Genomic DNA, 10531 nt, shown 5'->3' with positions numbered 1-10531 from the left:
GTGTTTTTAAGGACGTTCTGTTTTTCTCTCGTTTCCATTAATGAGTGGGGATAATTGGCTCAATGCTTCAGCCTTGTGGGGAGGGATTCAGGCCATCTGAATGTTTTTACTGAGTCGCATTTCAATCCTTGACATTGAATTGGATGTTGTACAGGTTACAGAGAAGAATTAAGACATGGACTGGCCAGACATGTGAGGCGGCTCAGCATAAAAGTGCTTGCCATCAATCCCTGATGTTCATCCGTACGGTGGATGGAGAGAACTCACTCTCTCAAGTTGTTCTTTGACTCCCACAAGAGTGTCAATGGCATGGCATGGTCAGAGGTGGCACATGCTTTTAATCCCAGCATGCAAGAGGCAGAGGAAGGTGGATCTCTGTGAGTTCGAGGCCAGCCTGGTCTACAGAGATAGTTCCAGGACAGGCGCCAAAGCTACAGAGCTATTGGCTGAGCGTTTATTACTAATGTTAAGTCTCTGAGTGGTTATTTGGAAAGCGCCTGGTTCTAATGAAAATGTCTGCCTACAAATGGTACCCCCACATCGGGTGCCAGATGAAGTGTTTATCTAATTATTCTTTCTCAATAAAAAATTAGGCATCAGATATTGGGGTAAGAACCTGAATATTCAGAGAAGTGACAGAGAAGCTACCAGTGACCTATCTCTTCGGTTCCTCTATCCAAAAGGACCAAGATCCTCTCTAAACTCTGCCTTACTTCCTGTCTGTCTGTCCTCATTCCTCTCAAACCTTGATGGTTAATTTTGTTGGCTAATGGCTGGCTCCACCCTCTCATTTAGAGCAAACTTTATTGTCAAAATGCAATCAAAATATCACACACCATTTTGGGGGGTTTTTTTTTGTTTGTTTGTTTTCGAGACAGGGTTTCTCTGTAGCTTTGGACCCTGTCCTGGAACTAGCTCTCGTAGGCCAGTCAGGCCTCGAACTCGCAGAGATCCACCTGCCTTTGCTTCCCGAGTGCTGGGATTAAAGGCGTGCGCCACCACCGCCCGGCTATCACACACCATCTTACAGCTTAAATAACCCATATTTCTTATCTATGTTCTGAAGTGATGATGTGGCGATGCCTTTTTTCCACATGGCATGTTCATCTCACTTTTCTCCACATTTCCTGGTGACTCCTGAAACCCCTCCCTCCTTCTCCCACGTGCTCTTTTGTCTTCCAGTCCCGCCCAACCTCTACCTGTCCAGCTATTGGCTGCTCAGCTCTTTCATTAACCAATGAAGTAATATATATTTACAGTGTACAAAGATTGTTCCATAGCAGTTAAGAATACACGTTGTCCTTGCAGAAGACTCAGATTCAGTTCCCAGCATTCATATGGTGTCTCATGCCTGTTCAACTCCCGTTCTAAGGGATCAATGCCTTCTTTTGACCTCTGTGGACACCAGGCATGCATACGGTACATGTACATACATGCAGGCAGAGCACATACTCATACACAAAAATAAACAAATCTGAAAAATAAACTAACCCCTCCATCAAAAAAAACAACAACTGGGAGTTGAGCAGGGTGATACAAGCCTGTAATCCCAGTACTTAGAAAGAGACAGGGCTAGGAAGAAAAGAAGTGGTTGAGGAGATAGAGAAGGAAGAAGAGGAGGGAGGAGGAGGTTGAGAAGGAGAAGGAAGAAGAGGAGGAAGGAGGCCTGAGGCTCAGGACTGTATGGTTGTTAGAAACCAGGTGCTTTTGCAGCCTGTCCTCAAGGACTCAGCACCAGCCTTCTTGTGATCACAATCACCAAATGTGATACTCATACCCTTTAATACGATGGTTCCTGCCATCGTAGACTGCTCTCACTATCTCTCCCTCTTGTCCCCACTCTGAGAGATGTTCTTTTGCTTTCCCTGCCCCCACAATAAATATCTCAAGTGAGATCAGTTGCCGTGATGTAATCTTTGCAGCACACCTTGGCCCCAAGCTGCCAAGGTGTTCTGCCCTTAACTATAATATTGGTGTCATGTGTCATGTGTCTCAGGAGGGTATCCTGGTGCCTGCATGCTCCCTACTTGGGGGGTCTAAGCCAAACTGAGACCCTATACCCTATCTCCAGTCCACCTGCAACAGACTCACTGTCCAGTTCACCGATGGACGGGCATCCCATTCAACAGTGCCAACTGGGAAGTTTTCCCTTTGGTCAATGTAAATGCTTCCCTGAATCTGAGGAAGTGATTTTTGAGCATCCAGTATCCTCTGGTATTCTTGGAGGCAGAATTACTATGCCTAAGAGATCCACGAAACAAAACTGCCTCTGATCTGCAAGCCCCTTCCCCAAGGACAGATAGTTCCTGAAATGCGGAGGGCTATTGCTTGTGGGAGATAACGAGCCGCGTGTTTTTCACTGAAGAAGTTTGTTTGACCCATCTACATTGGATATGCTTGATCACACGTGGGCAGGAGATTCACAGGTAGGAAATATATCAGGATGTACACTTGTCCCTGAGTGGATGTGGGCTGGAGGCTTGCCTATGATTGGACCTGATGGAAAATGCAATGAATTATGGGTTTCCCTTCTTAAATGATTGCCAGCCGTGTCTCAGGGACAATTACCAGGAACCTGTGTACGGAGCTGGCCAGAGCCCATCCATCTGGTTAGTGTTTAATTAAAGCTTGCTTAAAATTTGGTTTAAACCCTGGTAGTGATCTTTATTCTTAATCAGTGGAGTTAACAGTACCCCCAACCATGCTCTTTAAGGCTATGGTTGACCCTCTTTGACAATCATTGTTGAGCTTGGTCTGGCCTCTTGGAGAACCTCCTTGGGCATTTAGCTCTAACCCCGTTCAGTTAGTTGACAGCCCACTGTTCAGCTTGTATCTTCCTTGTTTGGTTACCCCAGAGTTCTAAGGATGCCTAGGACTTCAGGCTTGGATCTCCCAATCTACATCACCTATGGAAACTGCGTCATCCATATCTCCTGGCTCCCCTTTGGGATACCTCTTGGAACCTCTGACCCCTTCACCTGCGCCCAACTTAAAGGCCTCTAAATGTATCCACATTTACAGTCAAATCTGGCTCCAAATTGCAGCTGACCAAAGCAATGCCGAGCGGGGGACAGGAGCACATGGAAAAGGATTTCCCATTCCTTCCCTCCAAGCCCTGTTTGTTTTTGTCTGCTCTCCCCGACACCCAGCACACACCTGATCTCCCCTGTAGCATCCACTCCAAGTCTCCTAAGGTATGTGAATCATTTGTTTGTGAATTTGATTCCAAACTCTAGAGTCTGATTCTTCAGCTGCGGGTTACCTCTGGCCTGCAGTGCCCTCCATGCGGGCACACCTATGCGCTTCTCACTCAGTTCCTGACTGTTTCTCCTTGTCCTATGCCATAAGGGTCTCTCTGGCTCCTGGAGCCACCTTTAGGGAGCCTACCACATGGGCAACTTCTTTCTTGGCTCTGGCCTTTTACATGCCTATGGGTCTCTCTGTTAAAGATACTTACTGTTCCCGTTCCCCTGTGCTCTCCTAGCTGTCTCTGGCTCCAGCCTGCATACTCAGATTTTATTAAAACAGCCTGGCCTCAGGACAGATCAATGGCCAAAACACTGGCAACCTTGCCTTCCAAATTCTCACAAGTCATAACCGCTGCTACTGTACAGACAAAGGATCCCCGGACACCTGATACCTTTAACTCACTCCGCTCTCTACTTCTCTACTTTCCACTCTCGGAAATCTTTCATCGCTATGACGTCTCTGTATTCTGCTCTCAGGAAAATCTCTTAAGACTATGCCGTAAATTCCATCCCAGAAATGTGGCTTTAAACTTATAACAAGAGGCTTAAAAAAAAAATCTATATATGGAAAATTTTTAAAAACGATACATGGATATGTATATGAGATTCAATTCTTCTGTAGGATGTGTGTGCATTTGTATGTGTATAATTTGGATGCAACTCTGTGTGCATGTTATATAACTTGAATTAAATTCTCATATATACATATATACATTGTATATACATATATATACAATATATACATGCATACATACATAAACTAGGAAAATGGATGTCTTAAAATAGCAACCATATGGCTCACCTCCATCTTGCTTGATGACCTTACCAGGATGTATCCAGCCACATGGCTGGCAAACATCTTTATTAAGCATAGAGTACGTGCCATGTGACTCCACCATTAAGATGGCATAAAGCAACAACTGTTAAGATTTCCTAGTCCTTGTGAGCTCTGTTTATCATTGTATCTCCTTTCAGAAAAGGAAGCAACAAGAAGCCTCAAATAGTTTAGATTGGTATGCACTTTTTTTGTTTTTTTTAAAGATTTATTTATTAATTACATATACAGCATTCTGTCTGAATGTTTCCCTGCAGGCCAGCAGAGGGCACCAGATCTCATTACAGGTGGTCATGAGCCACCATGTGGTTTCTAGGAATTGAACACAGGACCTCTGAAAGAGCAGTTAGTGTTCTTAACCTCTGAGCCATCTCTCCAGCCCCGGTCTGCACTTTTGTATGATGATAAAAATTTAAGTTATATTTGCTACAACATAATATATATGTGATTCAACTCTGGTTTACAATATACTGTATATGATGATAAAATTTTAAGGTTATAATGGTCCACTCAGATTAACAAAAACTGATTTAAAATATCTATCTATCTAAACCAGGCTGTGGTGGTTCACACCTTTAATCCTAGCACTCAGGAGGCAGAGGCAGGCGTAGCTCTGTGAGTTTGAGGCCAGCCTGGTCTACAAAGTGAGTTCCAGGGTTGTTACACAGAAGAATCCTGTCTTGAAAAACAAACAAACCAAAAAAGTCTATCTAACTACTTCTGTCTTCTCTAGCTGTTCAGCACCAAGCTGCTAGGAAATTTAGATGCATAACAATGTATGTTTGGAAAAGTATATTTGACAATCAAGATTTATAAATTCCTGCCAGGCAGTGGTGGCGCACACCTTTAATCCCAGCACTCAGGAGGCAGAGGCAGGCGGATCTCTGTGAGATCGAGGCCAGCCTGGTCTACAAGAGCAAGTTCCAGGACAGGCTCCAAGGCTACAGAGAAACCCTGTCTCGAAAAAGTATTTTTTAAGTAAATAAAATAAAATAAAATAAAACTGCTTGCCTCTGAGTTCAGTCTCCAGAATCCACATAAAAGAGAGGAGAGCGCTAACTCTACAGTGTGCTCCTGCTCTCCACACTCATTATAGGGCATGCACAGGCTTCCTCCGACGATTAATAATAACAGTGAGAATAAAATCTGAAAAGCAAAAAAAAAAAAAAAAAAGATAAAATTATTTGTGACCCATTATTTCTTTTGGTTTCGTTTTTCAAGACGACAGGGTTTCTTTATGTAGTCCTGGCTGTCCTAGAACTCACTCTGTAGACCAGGCAGGCTGGCCTCGAGCCCTTAGAAATCCTCTGCCTCTGCCTCCTGAGTGCTAGGATTAAATGTGTGTGCCACCACCACCTAGCTTAACACATTTTTTTTTTTTTTTTTTTTTTTTTGGTTTTTCGAGACAGGGTTTCTCTGCAGCTTTAGAGCCTGTCCTGGAGCTAGCTCTTGTAGACCAGGCTGGTCTCGAACTCACAGAGATCCGCCTGCCTCTGCCTCCCGAGTGCTGGGATTAAAGGCGTGCACCACCACCGCCCGGCTTAACACAATATTTGTAAAGTTCATATGAAGAATATTCAAGGGAGGCTATAGTCAAAAGTACAGGGCTACACAGACCAAGGAGGAGCTCTAGCAGCAAGGAAGAAAGGGAGGGAGAAAGAGGGATGGGGGCGGGGCCGACTGAAATGTATGGCATCTTCATGGAAAGCCAACAGCAGCCGCGTGATGGAGTGTATAGCTGAGGAGCAGTGGGTGGGAAACGACTGAAGAAACAGCAGAGTGAGCAGATTCTGACTGGATGACAAGACAGGAGGACAGGCCAGCCGAGGTCAGCTGAGGGGATGGAGGACGAAGAGCCCGAGCAGTATTCTCTGCCACCGTCATCGACCGGTGCTGACATGAGCCCGGTGCTGACGTGAGCCCGGCGCAGACGTGAGCCCGGCGCAGACATGAGCCCGGCGCAGACGTGAGCAGTGGAGTCCAAGGCAGAGGCTTGGCTGAGAGGCTCACCATGGTTTAGGAGGGTACAGTAACAGAGATCCGCATCAAGCCTCTAACACCTACAAGAGAAAACTACGTCATGGTTCCATCCACTTCCTTTTTCAGGAAGTCCATGATAAGCTTCTCCAGGGCTTCTCCAGCCAGCTCTTAGTCTGGTCTGTGTCTTAGACAGTCTGACATCTGCCCAGAGAGAAACTGCACCCTGGCCCCGAGGTTGCTTGGTTACCTCTGACCAGCAAGTCTGGTAGGAGGGATCACCTGCCCTTGGCCCAGTTCCCTTAACCACTGCATAGGGCCAGGGTTCTGCCTTCACTTCAGTCAGAAACCACCCAGGGTGGCTTCTTCCCCGGCCTCCTCTTTCTCTTCTTCTTTTGGCCTAGAAATTGCTCTGTAGCCCAGGCTGGTCCCAAACTCACAAAAATCCACCTGCCTCTGCCTCCTGATTGTTGGGATTAAATGTTCAGACCTCAAGATGATTTTCTCTCTGTCTCTCTGTCTGTTTGGCTCTCTCATTGGAAAAGACCCAGGCTGGTCTTGGCCTTGAACATATTTTATTATTTATTTATTTTTTGTATGAGGGGAAGGGACACATATCCCCCAGTGCACACATGTGGAGGTCAGAGGACAGTTCTGTGGAGGTGTTTCGAGGGATGAACCTCAGTGTCTTTCTCAGTGAACTATCTCTCTTGGGCCCTGGCTTTGTCCCCTGGATCCTTCTGCCTCGGCCTCCAAAAAGCTAGGAGTGTGGGCAGGTGCCACTGCTATGGTGACTTCCTTGAATACTATTGCAAGAGGGGAGAAATGGGGCTCAATCCCAGATACAGCAAGGACCAACGGAGACTGAAGCCCAGAAGCTCAGCGAGGGACCTGTGGATGTGAATCTAAGAGAAGACATCCTAGGTCAGGGGCTCTGGCATAGAGGCAGGCCAAGGGTTTTCACGTTGGAGGTGAAAGCTAAGGGATTTTAATCAAATATTTGGGAGACCATGACTCAGTAGAATTTATTTTTAGCAGAGTTAATCTAAACTTATTAAGAAAAAGTGAGAAAGGGAGAATTTCTGAAAGTGGAAGAAATTCCACGAGAGGGACGACCAGAGTTCGTTCTTTGTTTGAGACAGGTTCTCAATCCGTAGCCTTGACTGACTTCAAAGTCAAGGCTTTCATCCAGCCTCAGCTACCCTGGAACTGGGATTACAAGTGTGCGGTGCCATTTCTTCCTGGAGGATTCTTTCTTTGTTTGTTTGGAAGCAGGGTTTCCCTGTGAAACCGCCCTGGCTGTCCTGGAACTCTCTCTGTAGACCAGGCTGTCCTTGACCTCACAGAGATCTGCCTGCCTCTGCCTCCCTCCCGAATGCTGGGATCAAAGGTGTGTGCCACCGTGCCGGCTCCTGTAGGAGTCTTTGCTGACACTGGACAGGGAGGAATGGAGCCAGTCTTAGCTGAGAAGACAAGGAGACTTGCAGAAGTCTGACCATCTGTGCTCACTGTGCATTTGCACCTCTCTCTTCTGTTTACTTTCTGTTTTCTTTCTTTGTCTTTGTATTGAAAGATGTACCGTTGGTGTGTGAATGTTTGTGTAGCGATCAGAGGACAACTTGGGGGAGTCAGTCTCTCCTTCCATGCCTCTTGGGGTCCAGATACTGCCCAGACACAGTCAGTAGGTGGCAGCATCTCACAGTAGGAAGGCTGACAAGGCTGTGACTGAGCAATAGGAAGGAGAGCTGACCCAGTCAGCCTGGACCAGGTACAGAGGGGAGATTCTGAGATGCTCTTATTGACCACGTGGGCCTGAGATGGGCTCAAGGCCAGCAGCAGCATCTCACTTAGAAGCTGCCTACCTACCCCCAGCCAGAAGACTGCAAACAGGTCCTGAGGCGATTCAGATGTGTGTGGACATTTTAGAGGGGCCTTTTCTCTCCAACTTCCTCATTCTGGGAATGGGGAAATTTAGACCAGATGAAGGAAGTAACTTGCCACACAGAAGAGAACTCAGACATGGGGAGGGGAGGAGGCTGGGGAGATGACTCCGCAGTTAAGAGAGCTGACTGCTCTTCCAGAGGACCTGAGTTCAGTTCCCAGCACCCACATGGTGGCTCACCACCACCTGTACCTCCAGTCCCAGGAATTCAATGTCCTCTTCTGGCCTCCTCAAGTACACACACACACAGAGACAGACAGACAGACAGACAGACACACACACACACACACACACACACACAGAGAGAGAGAGAGAGAGAGAGAGAGAGAGAGAGAGAGAGGTATCAATATTAATATAAATCTTTTTAAGAAGGAAGAGAACTCAGCAACTCTTCTCTCTAGTTCTGACAACACTTCCTCGCTTTTTCACTTGTGCAAGTATTAGCCGCCATCATGCACCCCGATGCACTTAGCCTACATCACACACCCTGATGTATTTACCCCACCATCACGCACCATTAGCTGCTGTAGACAAACAAGGCGTGGGGGGACAGGAACGTCTTGACCACGGGGCTTCCTCAAGGCCAGCTGTCTAGGAGTCAGGGCTCCAGATCTTACTCAGTTCACCCCTGGAGTCTCTAGCTGCTTCTGCGGTTCTACAGACGTCAAACACAGGCTGCAGGAGGGCCACACCTCTGCTTTTCTCATTTTGGAGAACCTGAGCTCTCTCTCTCCCCGTTCCTCACAGTCAATTCCTTGTTCTTGAAAGAGCTGAAGCCACCACCCGGCCCTCTCCCAAAAAGGTCTCTTTGTCTCAGCCCCTCCCTACACGTCGAGCGCATGGTCCTCTGCCTTCTGCATTCCCGACCTCTACCACTAGATGTCAGTAGAATCCCCCTGCCAGGTGCGACAACCAAACATCGCATCCCACTCCCCAATAGAACTATCCCACAGGGCTGGAGAGATGGCTCAGCCGTTAAAGGCTAGGCTCACAACTAAAATATAAGAACTATCCCACAAGCCGGGCGGTGGTGGCGTACGCCTTTAATCCCAGCACTCGGGAGGCAGAGGCAGGCGGATCTCTGTGAATTCGAGACCAGCCTGGTCTACAAGAGCTAGTTCCAGGACAGGCTCCAAAGCCACAGAGAAACCCTGTCTCGAAAAACCAAAAAAAAAAAAAAAAAAAAAAGAACTATCCCACAGATCACCTAATTAACACCCGTTAACTGTCCATTTTAAATAAAAACAGTTTGTTCCAGACCTGGAGATGTAACCTAGGGCTTCTTGCCTGCTGGCCAAGTGCTCTACCATGAGCTACATCCGTGGATCTGAGGACATGCACATCTCAAACACTTCAGCTGCATCCTCGTACTCTGGATCTGGCGACTTTACCTACAGCACGAAAACCTCCCTCCTGAAGACGTCCTGGCCCAGACCATCCTTCCTCCTGCGAAGACCTCATACTTGGTGACCGTAGACCAGAAGGAGAATGTTATCACACTCAATTCCACAGCTGTAGGGCATAGCAGATTATAGTTCAACATTTTATCTGGTAGTGCCTGTAAAAATGTGTCAGGTACAAACCTGAGTATCTTCCAGAACTGGACATTAGAAACACACTTCTTAGGGTTGGGTTGAGCTCAGTCTGCGGAGGGCTTTCTCTGCAAGCATGAGGACTTTGGTCAACCCCTGAACCTACATTTAAGAGGGGGAAGGGTGATGGAAAGTCGACTCAGTGGTTAAAAGCAATGGCTACCGTTCCAGAGGACTCAGGTTCCGTTCTCAGCACCCACACGGCTGCTTGCAATTGACTGTAACTCCAGTCCCCGGAGATCCAAAGCTCTCTTCCGACCTTCGGGAACACCAGGCACATGTGTGTACAAAACACTCATACACTTTAAAAATAAATAAAATAGAATAAAATAAAGTCAGGCATGGTGATGAATACCTATAAACCCAGCACTGGGTAGGTGGAGACATTCTGCCTAACCTAGGTATTGAATCACAGTGACAGGTCTTGCAGAAAAAAAAATAAGGCAGAAATAGTAGGGTATAGCTGGCCTGCCTTCAAGCCAGTAACAAAGACAGAGCTAACAGGGTATAGCTGGCCTGCCTTCAAGCCAGTAACAAAGACAGAGCTAACAGGGTATAGCTGGCCTGCCTTCAAGCCAGTAACAAAGACAGAGCTAACAGGGTATAGCTGGCCTGCCTTCAAGCCAGTAACAAAGACAGAGCTAACAGGGTATAGCTGGCCTGCCTTCAAGCCAGTAACAAAGACAGAGCTAACAGGGTATAGCTGGCCTGCTGTTGAGCCAGCAACCAGCACCCTCCACGGTTTTCGCTATGCCTCCTTGACAAGTTCCTTGGTCAAAGGGAGCACTGTGTGGAATGGCATGCAGTCCTGGCTTCAGGTACCTGCTTGAGTTCCTGCCTTGAACTGTCACCTATAAGCTGAAATAAACCCTTTCTTTCTCTTGTTTGCTTTGGTTGTCACTGTTTCTCATTTTTTTTTTTTTTTTTTTTTTTCTGA

The sequence above is a fragment of the Arvicola amphibius genome, chromosome 6 (genome assembly GCF_903992535.2).
Source record: "Arvicola amphibius chromosome 6, mArvAmp1.2, whole genome shotgun sequence".
NCBI classification, from domain to species: domain Eukaryota; kingdom Metazoa; phylum Chordata; class Mammalia; order Rodentia; family Cricetidae; genus Arvicola; species Arvicola amphibius.
The sequence above is the reverse complement of the archived record's forward strand: the minus strand, read 5'-3'. Positions refer to the sequence as shown.